General features: G+C 43.4%; 1 protein-coding gene across 2 annotated transcripts in view; it reads right to left on the reverse strand.

The window, feature by feature from the left end:
- The window catches only part of LOC119648183 (bifunctional heparan sulfate N-deacetylase/N-sulfotransferase), a 357,714-nt gene that overhangs the window by 263,979 nt on the left and 74,029 nt on the right, over window positions 1–19,706 (reverse strand). For both annotated transcript variants that reach the window (XM_038049769.1, XM_038049768.1), the window contains exon 3: window positions 17,075–17,133. The gene's annotated coding sequence lies outside the window, so the exon portion shown is untranslated. The remainder of the gene's footprint in view (window positions 1–17,074; window positions 17,134–19,706) is intronic.

Here is a 19,706-nt window from a genome sequence, read left to right on the forward strand (position 1 = left end):
TGTCATTGGTGGCACATTGTTGTACAATCCAGCTGTAGATTGACAGTGGGACAGTTATCTGGCTCCTCAGACGGTAGATACCTTGAGTAACCCGCCTCAGAATTTCGATGAACATTGGGCTCCCATTAAAAATGCTCTTTTCTCGGGTGCTACACAGGTCGGCATCTCACGTTCCGAAGGGGCTTCATAAGATCTGCCAGAGTATGATAGCAACTCCGCTGATAACATCTGTTTGCTCTCTCACTGCGTCTTGGACCTTGGCCAAATGGTTTTGGATTTAGACAAAGACGCGAATCGAGTTGGACCGAAGATAAGCACCAACAAAACCACGGTTCTTAGTATGGCGAGTCATCGCACTTTCCTTATCTGCATTAATGGGTAGAGCATCGAAAGCGTCGATCAATTTGTGTATCTAGGAATCGTTTTTGCCGACGGTGGTACCGAACTGGATATTGCCCGACGCATTAACAGCGCTACATCTGCTTTCACTGCTTTGTCTAATACCTCGAAATGCAGTTATCTCAACACCAAGATCAAGTTAAGGCTGTTCTGTGCTGGTGTTCATTAACTGTTGTTATATGGGAGTAGCACATGGTAAGTGAACCTCACTGTTACTCAAAAACTCCAAGCCTTTGTGCACATCTCTCTAAGAAAGCATCGTAAACGAAAAATTTGGTGGGCGCACAAGCCTCGCACTCGTAGATATGTGATCAGAAGGTGGAGGTGCGACAAGTGCCTTGCTGGCTGCACCATGCAGTGGAAACCACTTTTTCAAGATGGCCGATGAGTGGGTTATCCCAAGGACACTTGGTAAGAGCAGTAGAGATAGAGTACAGGGGTCTCGGGGAATCGTAGGGTGGGGTAAAGCACATTTCAGGTAACTATCAATGATGCCGCATGAATGGGGTTGATGCGCTTTACTCACACAGGGTTAATTGGCAACCATAGGCTTTAAGACTTCCTTTAAGTATCTAGAATACGGGCCATGTCGTCTGGATGCTGAAGATTTGTACCGTCCCAGCTTTTAGAACTACCTTGCCATTGTGCAGATGACTATTATTTCTTAAATTTAGATGCGCGATTACTGATCCTTTTTCTCTGCTGATGAAAAAGAAGCTGATGGGCTGTAGATATTTGGTTCAAAACGGCGACTACAGAGAATGACTATGCCTGGCCGTCTGCAATGCTTTACATTTAGTTAGCTTTCCGTATCTAAGCAAGAAAGAAAAGTGAAAAAAAAACGGTTCTAATTCTGATTCAGATTGAGGAAGCGTAGGAAACACGTATCAGGTCGGAAAGAGATGATTGCAATGGAATGCTATGCCAGGACATTCGCAATATTTCGCGTTTTCTCGCTTCTGAAGTCATAGATGAAAGTCGAAATATTTGTGGTTCATGATGACTGAAGGGACGGACGCCTTTTCTTTGGTGTTGGGAGGAGGATGTTAATTGGTTGCTGCCGTCAATGGCTTCAGTCAGCTTCAGTGACGACGCGAATTTCGTTTTCATCCTTTCTTTTTTATAGCGAGGAAGAAACGGATGGACGTGCAGTATTTGTTCGGATAATGGGGGCCTCGGCGAGGTGCTTGATCTGTCCGTCCCAATGGTACATCCTCATGGTGCTGGATCCTGTCGTCTCAATCGTGCATCGTCAGCTCGCTGTCGGATTCCAGACAGAGTAGATTGAATAATCGAGTTTTTGTTTACTACGACACTTGGTGCATTATGTATAATTATGAGGTTGTGATGACACTTTGCCATCCGTGAGTCTTGTGAAATTTGGAGTGCAGATTAGGGCGAGGAGAGTCCTCAAATTTTCCGCACTCATCTTCGTTTTTTTTGCTTGCTAGGTTGAGCACAGGCACATCCACGCCTCTTGTTGAGTGTGCGCTCATTTTAGTTTTTTTGAGGAACATAGGTTAATTTCGTCCCAATTCTAGGCTCCTTTTCTTGGTTTTTAAAATCCTGTTTTTTTAGTCAATTGGTGAACTTTATGGTCGATACTTAGCGCCGAAACAGCATTCCCATCTGGTCAACACCGAAAGGTCTTCGATCAATCTCAAACTCACTAAATCATTATAAATGTCGCGAGACACCATTTATAACGACCTAATATCACTGATACAATGTTGTAAAAACTACTTAGCTTTTTGAGGCACCTATTGTTTCAGTTTTCAAAAGGACTTTCCACATTCCCAAGGCTGACTAACACAGAGACGTACAAACGCGTGTTGACAGGACACTTGAGTAGAACCTCAGAATTTAATGGTCAAACCATTACGGTCGATTTCGTCACTTTGTCCTTTTGGTTGATTTCGGCCAAAACAAATAATATTATGACCATCGCCAGACACAATAAGTCATTATACACTCTCTGAGAAGTTTTGAAAGAAAAAAGTAGATTCGCGGATTCCATCAAAAGGCTAAGTAATTTTTTCAACGTCTGGTACTCTCTTAGGGTGCGTGGTAGGTTTACCACCACTATCGGTCTTGCCTTTTTAGCAATTAGCTCGCGTGTTTTTGACCTGTTCCTTATGCGCATAGTATTACATTTTCGATAAGGCGTCAAAAAAAATATTCGCACCTGCGAACACCAGACTACCCGTGAACGACATTTGGGAGGTTGTAGATCGCCGCAAAATCATCAAGTTCATGAGATGTGGAATTGGCGTTGGAGGGACCATGGAAGGAAGAAGAGCCCGTGGTCATCAAAAGATTCGCTCGGAAACCCAGCACTGATTTCTACAAAATGTTTATTGCAATCACCAAGCGAGTTGTCCACAAGTAAAAAGCCCTGGTTTTCACCTCCAGAACGAAGAAAGGGACTACCAATAGAACTTAAAAATTGACGAAGATCTCCGAGGTATTAACTTGATGAAAATCGTAATTACTTCGAGAGGTAAGAAAAACCCGGTCTACATCAAAGGCGAATTGACTTTGGGAAAGCTAAGTGCTGCTTCGCTATTTTGATTCGGGAGCGCTACTTCTTACTGTAGTGCATCCGCACATCCTAGAGGCGTTTGATATGAATGATTGCGAAATAGCGAAAGCTCACTTGTTCTACGCGCTAAGATTACAAAAGGACAAACAAAGAGTTATCGTAGACTTTTCGAAAATTGAGCGATGTCCTGATACATTCTCCCACATTCCCGAGCCTGGCTAGAGGCGTGCAAGAACGTGTCAACCGAGCGCTTTGATGGAGCTTCGGTATTTGTGGGCAGACCTTCACGGTCACTTAGCCACTTTCTTTTAGGTTTTTGGATAGCTCTCCCCTCTAGGTCGTCTTCGCCCACTCAGGATGGTCGTTTGATCACCCTATTTTCAAATAGTTTCTTTACAAGCTACTCAACAGAAAGACCGCGAAGAAATTTGTTGGAATTGGCCGGTTGGGGCTTCACGAATTCCAGAGTGGGGGTTTCAAGGACCTGGCCCAAACTTCATTCTCTAACGATGATCAGGGTAAGTTAGCCTCCACCACTGTATATCATTCTACGTCGATGTATATGGAATTGCGGGACCATTCTACTAAACTCGAATATCTACAACTCATTATAGTTTATGTAGTCACGGAGGGTTCCCCGAGCCCCTTCGCTTTTGACGTAATACTTCCGATGAAATTCATTAAATATGTGGAAACTTCATGTGATTCACTTGTTATGGAAAGTCATAAATCCAAAGGAAGCCAAAAGTCAATCTTATATTTTTGAAATAATCAGAAGAGCTTTGAACAGTCTCTTGATAAACCTAGACCATTTGCAAATTTCGATTTGGTATAACCTACAGTGTTCCTCATTTCTCTTTATCAGGAACGCTGAAATAGTCACATGTCTGACTCGCTGCGTTCAATCTTATTTCATAATGAGTAGAATTTCATTGAAAAAATTATTTGTGTCAATGAACGTAAATGACCAAACCTTTTGATAACAGAGTGTGATCACTGCGTATTTCTATAACAGACGATGCTGGGTGGAATAAAAACATTTTCGTATTACACAGAATGATAACGGAAGCATTTGAAGATAATCTGCAGAGACTGTTGATTGTATGAATAGAACTTGTTGAGTCTGTTATTTTCGATTTTGGCAGGAAATTATACTTTTGATGAAAAAAAATTAACAAATATGGCTACCAAATAATAAAAGAGGCTTTTAGGAGTAAATGTAAAATCCCTTCTCCATCCCTTCGGCTTCGGCTGTATTTAACGTAAAAGGACTCACAGTCTCCCCATGGAAACCTGGCTTTGCATTATCAGGACGCTTCCCAGCTGAGTGTAATTACGCGGTATGAAATAATAAAAAATTGCTTTTTCTTTTCGCTAGTGTTAACTTATTGGTCTTGCAAATACCGATATTTCGGGAACCACTTGTTCCCTTCATCAGTGCCCGCCTTAATTACGAACATTACTGCGCCTAAATGGATTCCACTTTATAGTGTAGCCAGCAATGTTATTTTCGCCCATCCTTAATGTGTGACCTATCCACTGCCAGTTCCGCCATTCGGTCACATCACCAAGGGGTATAGGTCTGTGCGCCGACCAAGTTCTTCGTTTGAAATATATGATAATAAAGACAGCGTACTTCGATGATTTGATTGATATTTTACTTGGAGGCATCGAGTCTGGGCCCTATTATTAAGGAGATGTTCCAGGATGCAACATGGTCCGTAGACGGTGATTTGAATCCATTCCCACTACTTTTCAATAGAGAGAGGATACGGAACAGTCCATCATTCCATAATCACAGAAAGTTAGGAGGAACTCAAAGACTCGCTCAGAAATCGGTTTTCGGGACGAGTTGAAGTCTTTTGTGAATATTACAGTGACATCAAAACACACGTCAAGATCGTACTATCCGAGCATGGGATTAGCACTTAACTGCACAAGCGAATTGCTGCTTAGGAATAAAAAGTTGAGCTAAGTTGCTTTTCTTGATAGTTTGTGGTACTTGTAAAAATAGTAAGAATCACGAATGAGCAGAGGTACTCGCTGAAACCAGCGGATCCAAGAGCAACACGTAAAAAAACCAATAGAATTTCCTAATTGACATTTTAGGAGAGAAAAAAGGCAAAATAGGAAAGGAAATGCCCTGTTCCGGGTCTCCCGGTGACTCAAGAACTAATAGAAGATAGACATCGCTGAGGAAAAGCTGTATGTAAAAGTAGAGTGAGGAATGATTGTTAAGTTGTAATGATTGAACAGGCACGCTCTCCCCCTTTTTCAGTCAAAATGCCAGAAAATGTTAGGACAAAAAATAACAGTCAGTTTAAAAAGTTAGACCGCATGGCTGTCGTACAGATGGTCGCGGATCAAATCTTACTGGTGACAGTGGGATTTGTATCGTGATTTGACGTCGGAAACCAGTCGAGTGAGTCAAATCAGGGTAATAATCTCGGACGAGCGCAATGTTAACCACATTGCCTCCTACAGTGTACTGAAGTGTACCGTTACGGTCTTGAATGAAGTGTTCTAACATACTTCAGAAACGGCCTTAATCTTTGCTATTGTTCACTCCGGAGAACCAGGAAACTTCTGGGAAAGTCACATGAAGGCTATGGAGAGAGGTCGACAACAGTGCAATTTTATTTCTGGCCGAAACCTCGCGAGCGATAACCAATCTGATAGCGGATGAATTTTTGATATGGAGGAACCAATCGTCGGCTTTTCTAGCGATGCTCGGCGGACCCGATCTTTCAAACAGCGAGGCACTCCCACGGCATCCTTTTCTGACTAGCAAAAAATCAGTTCTGAAATTATCGGAACGCCCTTGTATAGACGATAACTTTTGAATTATGATTCCCCTTTATGGTTTTCGAAATATTCGCCAATTTTACGAATGAGAGATCATGATTGTCGACCCAGATCATTTTTATATATATATATATATGTGTGGGCGCTATTTACCCCTTGGTGAGATATAGCGTGTCAACTACATCTACGAGCCATCGCTCCCAGTTAGCCGCAATGCGCTTGAGCTCCGATGATACCGACGCAGACAGCTGACTACGAAGGTTTAGAATCTTTGAATTACAGTCGTGGTCACTTTCCATGTGGTACTCCCACATAGCAACACAGAAAGAACACTACTAGCACTCTTAATGCGTGGGGCAGTACCCAGTTCGGTTTGGGTCTGAACTGTCAGACTGAAAACCTTGGTTTTATTGGTGTTTATCTTTAGTCTAACTCTACTCACCTCTCTTTCCAAATTCAGAACCATTCGGCCAAAAGCTATGACCCAGTGCTAGAGCATGACAATTTTTAACATTCATCATTTCTTGACGACAATGTGACTCTAGCGGAACGATTAGTCAGGATATCCTCAATGACAAATGGTCAGTGCTGTCGGCGTGAGTACATTCTTTCGTGAAGCTGCCATTAGCGGAACTGAACAGCCTTCCCTCAAATTGCCACTCGAAACCACATATATTCTAACAATGGTAACTCCAATGACAGAAGAACTGATCCTGAATCCGCAAACCGATTCCGATCCAGTATTTGAACCCGGGGCACGAAACCGAAAGGCGAACGCTCAACCAACAGTCTCAGAAGGCAAACATTTCCAAGATCTCCTCACCCAGTTTTCTGAACTGACATTACCTGCCCAGCCTAAGGAACGATTAAAGCACGCTATGGAACACATAGAAACCACAAGCAAGCCCGTGGCTAAGGCTAGAAGACCTCCCCCGGCAAAGTATCAAGCAGTAAAACAAGAATTCCAGTGGATGATGGACCAGGGAATCTATCGACCATCCAACAGCCCTTGGCCGAGTCTTCTGCACATCGAGGAAAAGGCGAATGGCATTATTCGCCTTTTCAGAAACTACCGCCGACTCAACGCATACGCTGTACCTGACAAGTACCGTGCGCCCAAAATAATAGACTTGGACTGCATGTCTAACATATTTTCTCTAAACTCGATTTGGACCGAACTTACTTCCAGATCCAATAGTAGCTGCCGACATACTGAAAACAGCAATTATAACGCCATTTAGACTGCTCGAATTCACTCGAATGTGTTTTAATCTCCGAAATGCAGCACAGACTTTGCAACGATTCATTGATCCTATTTTTAGAGAGCTACCCTGCTTCCTGGTGCACCTGGACAATTTGTTTGTTGCTTTAAAAGACGATCTGGAGCATGAACAGCACCTCAGGATAGTCTTGAAGAGGCCCTCAGAGCACGAAATCGACCTCAACCTTGCGAAATGCGATTTTGGCCAGCCAGAAATCGATCGAAGGTACAGGTAATCCAGGACTACACACGCTCGGAGACGGTAATGCAGCTACGAAGATTCCTTAGGATGTTGAACTTCTACCAAGATGCCTTCAATATGCATCCACTATACAGAAGCCGCTAAACGCATTTGTACAAATGTCACAAAAGAGCGACTAGTTTCTGATCCTCTGAACTAACTTTGCAGTAGCTGCGTTCAAAAAATAGAAAGCAGATCTTCAGAAGGCTGTTACTAGGTCATCCAAAAGCATTAGAATGTGATGCCTCAGATCACGATATGGGAGCTGCATTTCACCAACGAGCCAACGGAACTATGCAACCGCTTGGGTTCTAGTCAAAGGAATTCAACGAGGCTCAGGGCAACTTCTAGCTATCGGCAATGCTACATGACACTTTCAGCAATTACTTGAAGGCAGACAATTTACAATCCGCACAGACCATAAACTTTTGGCGTTCGCCTTCAACCAGAAGACAAATACCGAACCAAAGAGAACCAGGGAACTCATCTACACCAGAGCGGAATCAACAAAACAGTCGCCGACGCGTGCTCCAGGGTGGAAGAAATAACTCTACCCAGAGATGCAACTAGACTAGCCAGCGCACAGGGAGAGGACTCATCCTTACGGGACTTACAGGGTAATCTGAACCTTTGACTCCAATGAATGGATATCCCCGGAATAGAAACCTCTATTCTGTGAGAAGCAACCTCAAAACCACGGCCCTACCTGCCAGTCGACCTCAGAAGAAGCATCTTCGACAGCTTTCATGGACTCGGCCACCCCGGCATCCAAGCTACTGGAAAGCTTGTTTTTCAATACTACTTATGACGGACCACCTTATGGCGAACCTTTCAGGATTCTGAAACGTTCGAAAAAAACACTATCATCCAGCTATCTGACAGGGAGGCAACAATTTCAACGGAGAGTCTCAAACCAGAGTACTTGTTACGAGACTCCAGAGCACCAGAATCACCGCCGGCAAAGCAGTTTTCGAAAATGGTATCAAATCTGGGATTAAATGATTGAGCGAGTGGAAAATTGTATATTCGTTGGGCTGATCAAGCTTTTCACTATTCGCGAAAAACGCCCTAACTCTGTCATGGTAAAAGATAGAGTTTCCATTCCATGGAACAATTTTCCTCAAACGAGTGGTGCTGACCACTATTAAAATTCCTACCATCGTCGACGGGACACTTTGTATAATAGCAACAGTTTGATACGTTTGCACAAAGATGCTTAGAGGCTAAAAGGCTCCCTTGACTTTTCATATATACGACGGGTAATTAAAGATGCTGAAGTGTTAATGAAGAGACAGAAAACTAAGCCTCTTTTCATATTAGACACATATAATCTTTCTTTTCATGTGTGTATACCAATGTACTGTAGTTACAGTAACTCTAGTCACAAGGGAAGACTACTGGCACACCAAAAGAACGCAGAAGCTCATTAGGGATCTTATTTCATTTCACCACATTACCAAAGTTTACTCAATTTTCCCTTTTGTCATGCATCATTCCGTCATTCTACAAATGACTCAATTTCATCCTCTTTGACATGTGTGTGCAAACAGCTCCTAAATATTATGCAAATCCTTACAAGAAAAATAGGAGTAATAAAAGCAGAAGTTTCTGATTGCAATTCAATCATCCCTAAAATCTCATGCACATGTCAGGTGATTGAAAGGGTAAAAGGTTTCACTTGTACAATATGAATCTACACCGTCTTCCATCAAAGGATGAAAGAGGGTTGTGATTTTAAAGAACGCTGCCTACTACCACCCTTCTGTGAATATCCTTCAGACGTTTTCAAACGGAACATATTGCCACTTGAAGGGTTTCCTTTGAAACAGATGTTTTTTTTTATGGTTTTGTAAGCGTACCTTGTATAAAACTTTGCAATATTTAGACTGTGTAGTTCTTGAAAAGAAAATTATTTCCGCTTGTGATGTGTACGTACATACAAATTTGAAGTATTTTGTATACTCTCCGTAGTTTGCATACTACATATTACTGCACTTTGAACAGGGCGTCACATCAATTACTGTCTGGAAAAGTGTTATAATTTTAAAACAGGGACGGCTATGAATAGTTGTAATGAACATTTGCTTTCATCCTCTACAAACGTAGGAATATGGGTCATTAATTAAGAATATTGAGTTGAAAATGCCATTCGTTTGAAACTGTTGCTAACTACATAAATAAGATGCCAACAGAATTTACATCAAAAAAAAGAAAATGAGCTAAACAATATTAATAAAGAAGCTGCTGCAGAGAAAAGCGCAACTACGTGCAGCAGCGAATGAAAAGAAGACCCCATATAAGCGCTAAATCAAAGACAACCCTCAGTACTTCTACTACTTGTTATCGAGTATAGTCCAAATATAAGAACTTTGTTGAATCTTTTGAAAGATCAAAGCCTAAAACTCTCTATTACATAAAAAGCTGAGGACTAATCATATGCTCCTGCCGAATCCTTAGAGGATTTCGGCAAAATTACCTCAACCATCTCACAACCAGAGAACCTTTAAGAGGCCCCAAAAAATTGTTTACCTAGTGTCCGCTGCCTAGGTTTAGTCAAGGCTGACCAATAGCAAAGGAAATTCCTGAGGATTTCTTTGTCCTCTCCGCTGCGTTTGCACACGCCTGGCCCAAGGGCTCTGTTTTGTTGGAGGAAGGCCAGATCCCCCATCACTAATGTGTCACCGCCATCTGAAGTCAGTCGCTGTTAAGCTACTACCCTTCGCAGTCGCAATCGAGACGTACATTGCGTCCACTGAAGGACAATCAAGCCCGGAGCTCATACTCCTCAAGACAGAAAGGCGTATTTTTGAACATTTTGCCCAGACTGTTTAACGTAGCTCTGCAATGCCCCATTAGCCTGGAGGATATCGCCACGGACATGACTCCAACATCGTCGGCATCAAAGAACACTGGCATATCTTAAAATAGAGCGCGACTCGTCTGTACAGTACAAAGGGATCTTTTAATAGTTTCAGACCCTTCAAACTGACCCTGTGTTTAAACTGCCCGAATTTGAGGCATGCAGGTAACAAATGCTCGATAGTTCATCTTTACCTCAAGCGCAGAGTTTTGCTGCTCCACCAATAGCAGTGGCTTCTTGCCGCAACTGGGGACAGTCTCGCCAGCTGGCGGACTACTGGCGATAGCCAGACGACAAACATACCCTCATAAAAACGTTTGCCAAAAATACAGCCAAACATGTTAATAAAGAGGCAACAACCCAAATCGCACACTTAAAATCCGAAGGTTTTGCAATCCGGCTTCTCTGTTCTCATAGGCACTATATGCTGGCGAAGTATTGGTGGTGTTGAAACGAACTTTACTGGGAGGAACTGCAGCTGGAAGCGCTTTGGTCTTATATATTAGGCTTATTGTTCCATTCCTCGAAATTACATATTCCGTCGGCTTTTGAGAAACTGAGAACGTCTTCCAAAGGCAGAGAATTCGTAGATTTTTCGTTGAAGAAAACCTTTCGGAGGTATGTTTGGTACTGATATACTACCAGCTGCATATTAAATGCAATGTCGCACTTTCGTCCTCCTGACTTTGGTTACATATAGTCAAGCAGTGCCCGGTTGAAAGCTATACATACTAGGACTATGTTAACTTCTAGTTGACAAATTGCAAAGAGGATGATAAAAGAAAAAATAACTGACACGATCTAAACAAAAGAAAATCTCCAATAGCTGCATTCCCGTTTGATATTCTCTTTGGCCTGAGTTGACTATAAGCGCAAAACCGCACCAACCAAGAACTATAATATTTAACAATTTTATATCCCCAAAGCGGAGGATCGTCAGAAGCCAACGATAAACACGATTTGAAAGGAGATTTCATCGGAAAAATGCACATTAGAGAGTTCAATTCCATTTCCAGCAGCTCACCAGCGGAAACCTCGTCAGGCCTAACTGAGTGTATATTCAGTTCTATTGATTTTTCAAATCCTTGTTCAATAAATATATTTCAACGTGATGAGGCTTAAAAAAAAATTTCGTTTGCGAACGATTGATTGACGCTAAAATCTCGCAGAAAAAAGGACAGAGAAGGCAATCCTAAAGCAGGCCAGCTCGATGGTTTCCTCGCGAAATTCTTCACATCCCTCTGATCTAAGTGCAACGTCTTTTGGTCCATTCGTCATCCTCCGAGTAGATTTGGAAGCGCCTTTCTTTCCATTGCTCCTGCTACCCATCAAGGACACACTTAGATTTGTCTTACTAGGAAGAACTTTTACCATCCACTCATATAGAAGAAGCAATCTTGAGGTGAGAAACTTGAGCTCTTGCCATATAATTTAGTTTGCCGCAGTTGCTTCCCTGTCACGATACGGGTTAACGACAATAACAATGATCAATTCATGTTGAAGAATTGACACTACTAAATGTTGCATCACTGTCAAACCGTAAAGCGGTCGTAATTTTGATTATGATTCCTTTTTAAGGGAATTCATACACTTATACAATGAAGGACGATGGCTCTATGCATAAACACCCTCTTTGATCGTAGTCGTCGTGATCTTTGCGGCTCTATATCCCGTTTCAAGCCTTGAACTTCACCTGCTCCAAAAGTGTCCCCCCCCCCCCCCTCCACCCAATTTATGAACCCGAACATTGTTGGTCTATATTCGCCAGGCGTTTCCTTGCTTTTCCCATGATTCTCGGAAATCCCGGTTTTACGGCCATCAACGCTTCATTTGTAAGTTGCATTCTTTTAAACAGCGCACATTTGACAGCTACCTGGAGATTTCACATGACCTTTCCAGACCATTTTGTTACCCTGCTTTAGTCCATTTTTTGTATCGAATGCTCTCCCCAGATTGTTGTTAGTCCTACATTTTCTTGCCAAACTATTCATAGGAGTTTTAGTGATGCCGAAAAGTATTGCTGAGATTCGTCCTACGCTCACTTGGAATCCAGGATTGTTTGAAGAGTATCAACATTAAATTCCCAGCATAACTCCAGCACTCGTATAAAGGTAAAAAAGGTTCGTGCCCAAGGCCGAGGGGGCGGCTTTATCTGGATTCGGTGTTCAGGGATAACGTTTTTAGTGTCTATCTTACGTCGAATGAGGCGATGCCGGACTTTCGTCGGAGGCTTGATGCTTTGGAGGACACTATCTTAAGCACGGATAGGTGGATCCTCGTCGGGGGTGACTTCAATGCTAGGGCACTTGAATGGGGCATGCCTCACACAGATTCCAGAGGGAAACGAATTCTGGAAATGGCGGCGAGAACAGGACTGGTAGTTCTAAACACCGGATCTACCCCAACGTTCCGGCGCCCGGGCTGCGAAGGAAGCATTCCAGACGTAACCTTCGCGTCGGAATCGCTGGTGTCGCTGGTGGACGGGTGGCGAGTTCTGGAAGACTTCTCAGCAAGTGACCACCAATACATTGCTTTCGAAGTGGTGGACACAAACTCTCGGTGTACGCCACCCCGGCGCTCTTTCTGTGCATGGAATGTTGTGGTTTGTTGAAACTCTTGGAACAGGTGGGGCCGCTCTGGAGGGTACTCCTGGGGGCAGTGGCGCTGCAGACGACACTGTCGTAAATTCTGTTACGAACCTCACAACCACGGGCTGCGGATCCTCCATGCCCAGGAGGCATCGAGACGTGGCAAACCTGCTATGTATTGGTGGCCGATGGAAACTGCAGAGCTCCGGAAGGAGTGTCACAGACTCCGCCGCTTAACACAACGTCTAAGCGACCCGGGAGGAGACATGTAGCATAATAAAAGAGTACAGATCAACCAAAAGGAGACTCCGCAGCGCAATAAACAAGAGCAAAGATCGCTGCTGGCAGGATCTCTTCGACGAGGTAAATGGGGACCCGTGGGGACTCGGTTACAGACTGGTAACCCGAAAAATTGGAGCTCACTATTCACTGCACACCCCGTATGGGATGATGACTTCGGCGCGAAGAGCGAGCCTGCGAGCTGTTCACTTTTCACTATAAAAGAGTTGGAACAGGCAATCCTCTCTATGAAAACCAAGAAGGCGGCAGGACCCGATGGTATTTCAGCAAAGGTGCTTGGCGAATTCAACGCTTGCCTGAAATAGGGCACTTTCCCCGCTCGTTGGAAGTGGCGAGGTTTGCGCTGATTCACAAATAGAAAGGCGACCCCGAGTTGCCGTCTTCATACCGCCCACTATGTAAGCTTGACATTGCTGGAAAAGTGCTCGAAAAACTCATCAGAAGTAGACTAGCTGAAGCGATACGCGCTGCCGGAGATTTATCTCCCAGGCAGTTTGGTTTTAGAGCAGGGAGATCCACAGTTGATGCTATCATGCAATTCGTAGATGCCGTTCGACGAGTGTAACACTTGACGTTATAAACGCCTTTAGTTCCGTAAGATGGAAGACATTCTAGGCACACTAGACAATACTTTCCGCGTGCCGAACTATCTCTTACGAATATTGAGGGACTATCTGAGGAACCGCTCCGTGCTCTAGCACAGGGATCCATCCTAGGGCCGGACCTCTGGAACGCTACCTATGATAGTCTACTTAAACTCGACATGCCAGAAGAGTCGCGCCTAGTCGGTTATGCAGATGATGTCACGGCGCTTGTTGAACAGATGCACAACAGCAACCTGCGTCCCATATCGTTCGGTGAGTCGATAATAGAGCCAAAACCAGCGGTAAAGTACCTCGGGCTGACTCTTGACTTAAAAATGGGGTTTTTGTAGCAAATCACAAGGCTGCAGCTGGAGTTTTGGCGTTAAGTAGGCTAATGGCAAATATTGGGGGTCCTACGGCTAGCAAGCGTCGTCTCCTGATGACGTATGGGCTGACGCTCTTGGGTAGGAGGTATATCGTAAGCGTATCGCGCAAGTACAGAGACGGGGTGCTTTGCGGGTGGCGTCTGCGTACCGCACTGTTTCTGAACTGGCCGTAATGGTGATCGCAGGAGTGATCTCCGTTGCCCTTCTTGCTAAGGAGCGTCAAGCCACATACAAGGGCAAGAGCGCAAGGGAGATGAGCCAAAAGAAGTGGTTGCTCGTGAAGAACGGCAACGCACTCTAAAGGAGTGGCAGCTCGCTTGGCAAAATGAAACCAGAGACACATGGACTGCGCGACTCATCGGAAACATGGTGTTACTGACTATTTCCTTACCTAACTTTTAGGTGGGCATGGAGATTTTCAGTCTTACCTGCACAAGATTGGAAAGGCGCGATCTCGGGATTGTGTCTTTTGCAATGGAATTGTGGACGACGCCCATCACACTTTTTTTTCATTTGGAAGGTGGGATGGGATTCGTGATCAGCTCTATTTAAACACAGGGGATTTCTCTCCAGACAAGACAACATTGTCGAGGAGATGCTGTGGAGCCATGCACATTACGTTCGGGTCCTTCTCGTTGCTAAGAAGATAGAACTCGACCTGTGGGGGAGCCGGATGACAGGGGGTTGCTTGAAATGACAGCTCCCTCCCTCCTCTCCCCTCCCGTTGATGAAAGGAATTAACTGATTTGAAGGTTCCGCAAGGCGGGAGAATTCGGGGACTAACCCGAAGTAATGTGACAAATGGTTCCAGGCTAGCTCTCTGATGATGGGAAGGTATTTAATTGGTAGAACGACGACCTACCGAACCGAAAGTCCAAAGCTCTGTGCGCAAATGCATTCACCTATCTTATCCAAACAAAAATGTTGGTAAACCATTTTTTGGATTTCTTCCTTTCTTTCTTTATCTCTCTCTCTCTCTCTCTGAGGCTGCAACTCCGCTCTGGAACACAGCAACGATTCCATAGAAAAAGACAACTGTTGCACTTTCACCATGAAGTTCATTTTATGACCAAGCGAAGTGATACCTAAAAATCGGACCAATAAAACGAATGTGCTTTCGTGACCAAGTTCATAAAATACACTTCCTAAACTTTATGTGCACTTATAGACTTCCCCACAGAAGAGAGCAACCACATTATAAAATTCTCCCTGAGAATGACATTTTACATCATAAAACATCAATCATAATAAAATCAGATCCGTTTAGAATAAACTTCGCTCATAAGGATGTCAGCAATATTTTCACACTGTGGACATTTTCCTGCCTCCCCCATCCCCCACCATCTTGACGACTCCCTAAGTGGTATGTACATTTAAAACTTTATAACTTGACAGCCGGTTAACATGACTGCCTCTCATCCTGGCCCAAGAAAATGAGATGAAGAAATGGAATTAAGGACAAAATAAGGACATTCAATTTTCCAACTAAGTAAGTAAGTTCCTTCCTTACAATATACTTCCCAGGGCGGGAGTTTTTCTTGTTTACGTTGTTGTTTATGTTTACGTTTACGTTAGTTAAGCAAATAGTAATTATTTAACCCGAGATGAAGATACATCGGGGTGGGTTGCTATCAAAGTGCAAGTTGGGTGAGTGATGCAAACGGAGGAAGAGTTTGAAAAAGTTCAAAAAGGGACGTGGCTAGGAAATGAGGAAAGAGGATGACATGCAGATAATACGAACAAGAATGAAGGTAGATTTTCATGAGACTGTGGCAATACGAAACTTGTTAGATTGTACTCTATTTAGCGAGTTTATTTTTATGTGGCGCAACAGGAAATAGAAGAGACATCTAGACAAACGTCTCTTTGGGGTGTGTAGGAACATAATTGGTCTACAATTTTGGTTTGCGTGCGTGTAAAGAGCTCTTTGGCTCTTTCCAGTGGAGGTTGTGACAATTTCATTAGTTTTAATGGGATAATTGTAGGAATTCGTGACGACATATTCCTTTGTAGCGGGTTAGGTTATTATCTGGCTTACGAAACTACAAAAAACAACAAAACAAATAGAGTAGAACTACTCCTTTCGCATATCTGAAACAACTGTAGTCGCAAAGCACGACCAAAGAAACTCTTCAGAAAATAGCACAGGTTGATATTAAACTCGGTTGACATTTTGCATTCCGAAATGAAAAATCAAAGGAATATGCATAATACATCCCAAAGCTGTTATCGAATGAAACCCTAGGTTATGTAGGCTACAAAGTCCCTAACTTTCATAACCAACAAACAGGAGTGCCCTTGTGTTTCGATTGCCAGACACTGCAGAAACGTAGTGTTGCTCGTAGAATTTATTTAGTTCCAGCGAAGGGCATATTTGCGTTCTTACTTCACATCCTGGTTTAATTTTTGAAACAGGATTATTAGAAATTTTAACTTTTCTTAAAAATTTCCGAAACAAAAATGATCATTGATCTTTTTTTATATATTAAGCATTGTAATGTTATGTACATGCCCATGTTAGTGCGCAATTGAGTGTATTTCATCCAAGTGATTTTGCTCCGGCAATAGAGAAATGTTAATGTGCGCAAATTGATAAAACTGCTGAAAGCGCATTGTACTACTTATCGTGGAAGTGACTCCTGGGCTTTTTGTTGTTAAGCACTGGAGTTGCAATTCTCGGCGGATAATTGGTTGATAACAGGATCGGTGGTTAGAAACAAAGAGGAGTGTTTTTTTGCTTTTTTTGTCTTGGGAAGCTTTAGGATCTTTGGTGCATTAATTTCAGGACATTTAGGTTTGAAAAGGAAGTTTCCAAGAAATAAAAAGGAACGGGGCGGTTCTAATGGGATGCATGATACGAGAAATTGTTTGTACATGACCAGGGAGGAGAAGTGCCCAAAAGAGAGAAAGAAGATTAATTCTTTGACTGACTAAAAACTTGTTAGTTACTAGGAAAAGGCTCTGTTAGCGAAAGTTTACGCTTAAAAGGGGAAAAAATCAGTTCGAAATTGAAACTCTGCGTAAATTAGACATTTTTTCTCTCACGACCGAACATTATTTAGTCTTCCTCGCGAAAAAACGTAGAAAAATCAAATTAACTCTACTTACCGAAACTAGATAAAGCTGCACAACTACGTATCCAACGTAATTTTAAGTAACCCATAAATCTGAAAAATTAAAATTAAAAGGATTATGAGATTTAAATAAACGATTTTTAAAGGATCATAATAACTTAGACTCTGAGAAAAGACGACGGTTTTAGGTAATGTATTCAGTACTATTGTCAGTAAAATAAAAATCAAATTGTTCAAACCAGGGAAAGAGACAAGTATCGTATAGGAAGTGTTATTCCATCGTGCTAAGTCCTCCTTAGCCTCTTCTGGTTGAAATGAAATATCAAAACCGCTCCCTTTTTCTGTGTTAGTCTTTTATTTATTTGAATTTTCCGGCAACTGCCAGTCGCCTTCCTCTGTGCGAACTGACTGATTGACTGAAGGGTCGATTTCATACATTTTATTGACTGAGGCAACCCAGTCCAGAATAGTAAAGTGCTGCGTATTAACGGAACTGTTCCAGCCCCCGCGATTTCCGCAGAGCTTCTACTACCTTTGCCCCGTGAAGGGGCTTAAAGAATATGCTCAACAGCCTTCCCTGCTTGTCGTAAGAGGTGACTAAAAGGGATAGTTGTGGGTTAGCAACCTGAAAGTTTTGAAGCTCTATTGCCACCAAAGCGTCTACAACGCCTCGGATGGCGGCTGGGCTCACGGTAACGACCTTTGGCTATCGAAAACGGACTACGATTGGAATGTGCACACGCTCCTCGACAATGGTAGCTCGCTTTCTCCAACTTGAGCGGAAATTCCAGCGATATAAACTGTACATTTTGGGGAGGGGGGAATTATCTTACCAATCGAGCGGCTGATATACTGAGTAACACGCCTGAGAATATCGATGAGTATTGGCCCGTCATTAAAAATGCTCTTTTCTCGGGAGGTGTACAGGTCGTCGGCCAAGTTTGAAAGGGAATCATAAGATCTAGTTGACTGCGAAGTCATGGATCGGCGAACTGAAGGGGTTGGAAGCTCTATTGACCGCTGCGAATGACGGTGGACGTGACGCGGTCGAACTGAATCACCGAGCGAAATCCCGAAAGTATAGCGTAGTGCGCTGTGGCAAAAGTGAATTTGCTATTGCGCTGGTCATGAAAACGGAAGAAACCGCAGACCGCAATTCAGAACTGTATACCGTATCATGAAAATCTTTCCATGGTTCTGTGAAGGACGTTAACGGTTGACTCCTCATCCACCATGATGAACAAGAAGTGGGAAGAATACTTCACCAGAGTCTTTAACCATATTACATCCCGTGGAGTTCCTTCTCTTGTGGATGAAAGGGCTAGTCACCGTAAGGTGCGGATATCGACTGTTCCTCCAAGCAGAAAAGAAATCATTTCTGCCAGCAAGCCGCTGGACTTGACGGTACCCCTTCAGACTTATTTATCGCTACACCTGGAGTTATTGCTGATCTGCTGCTTTCGCTCGTACGAAAATCTTGGGAAGCCACTTTTCCCAGAGGGTGGAAGAAGGGGATAATCATTCCATCTATTCCATTCCGGAACGCATCAGAGGACATCTTGAAAAGTTGATTGGCAGAAAGCAGCCTGGTTTCTGCTCCAAATCGTCCCACATGGACCACATCAACACCCTACGGATCGGAACAGTGCGCGGGATTTAGATCTTCGCTGCACCTGCTCTTCATGGATTTCAAGAAAGCTTTCAATACCGTGAACAAAGAGTGTATGTGGAGTGCTCTACGTAGGAGGGGCATTCCGGAGAAATTAATAGCTATTGTCAGAGCCACATATGATGGCGCAAAATGTCACGTGCTGCACCGAGGTAAATTCTCGGGGGGTTTGAACTCCAAAGCGGAGTCCGCTAGAATTGCATCCTGTTACCGATATTATTTCTTCTTGTTATCGGTGACGTTCTACATGCTGTCCTGTCCAAAGGACGTGGAGGAATTTAATGGACGATGACACCTTTCCTCAAATACCTCGATTAGGCTGATGACATCTTTTTGTAATCATTGGCCTTGGTCAAATGGCTCTGAATTTGGAAAGAGAGGCAAGTAGAGTTGTATTGAAGATAAACACCAACAAAACAGCCTGTCGATGGCACTGCCGAACTCTTCCCGGGAAAGGAAGGGTCGGCAGAAGGAAACTTTAACCGCAAAGAAGAAAGGAGTACAGGCTTGCCTGTCAGAACTTTCTCCTGGTCTAACGGCGGTATGTGAAAACAGATCCATGAAACTCGGAGACCGTGAAACTGCGAGGGCTTCTAGCCGACGACACCGGACGACATTGCGAAAGTTTCTTGGCAATGAGGACATGGACGTTGATACACCACCAAATGTGGCGATATCCAGAGAAATCGGACTCACGAAACCGGAGCTTTCGGCGGAAGGTCAGCACAAGCTGGTAATTCCGATTAGATCCACACTGAACGCAGCGGACTTTTCAGTTAGCGGCGGTTTTCATATTAGACTGCACTATGGCTACAAACCTAAGAGTTAGTCAAATTAACCTGCAACATGCCAAAGCTTCTTCCTATCTGCTGTTGGCAAAGCTGGCAAAGTTGCAGGACTGTCATTATATATTTCTGGTTCAAGAGCCAGCAGAATCTGTGGTATTGGATCAGTCAAGGGGACTAGGATGTTCTTCGATGAAAGATCCTCGAGGGCG

The sequence above is a fragment of the Hermetia illucens genome, chromosome 2 (genome assembly GCF_905115235.1).
Source record: "Hermetia illucens chromosome 2, iHerIll2.2.curated.20191125, whole genome shotgun sequence".
In the NCBI taxonomy this organism is placed as follows: domain Eukaryota; kingdom Metazoa; phylum Arthropoda; class Insecta; order Diptera; family Stratiomyidae; genus Hermetia; species Hermetia illucens.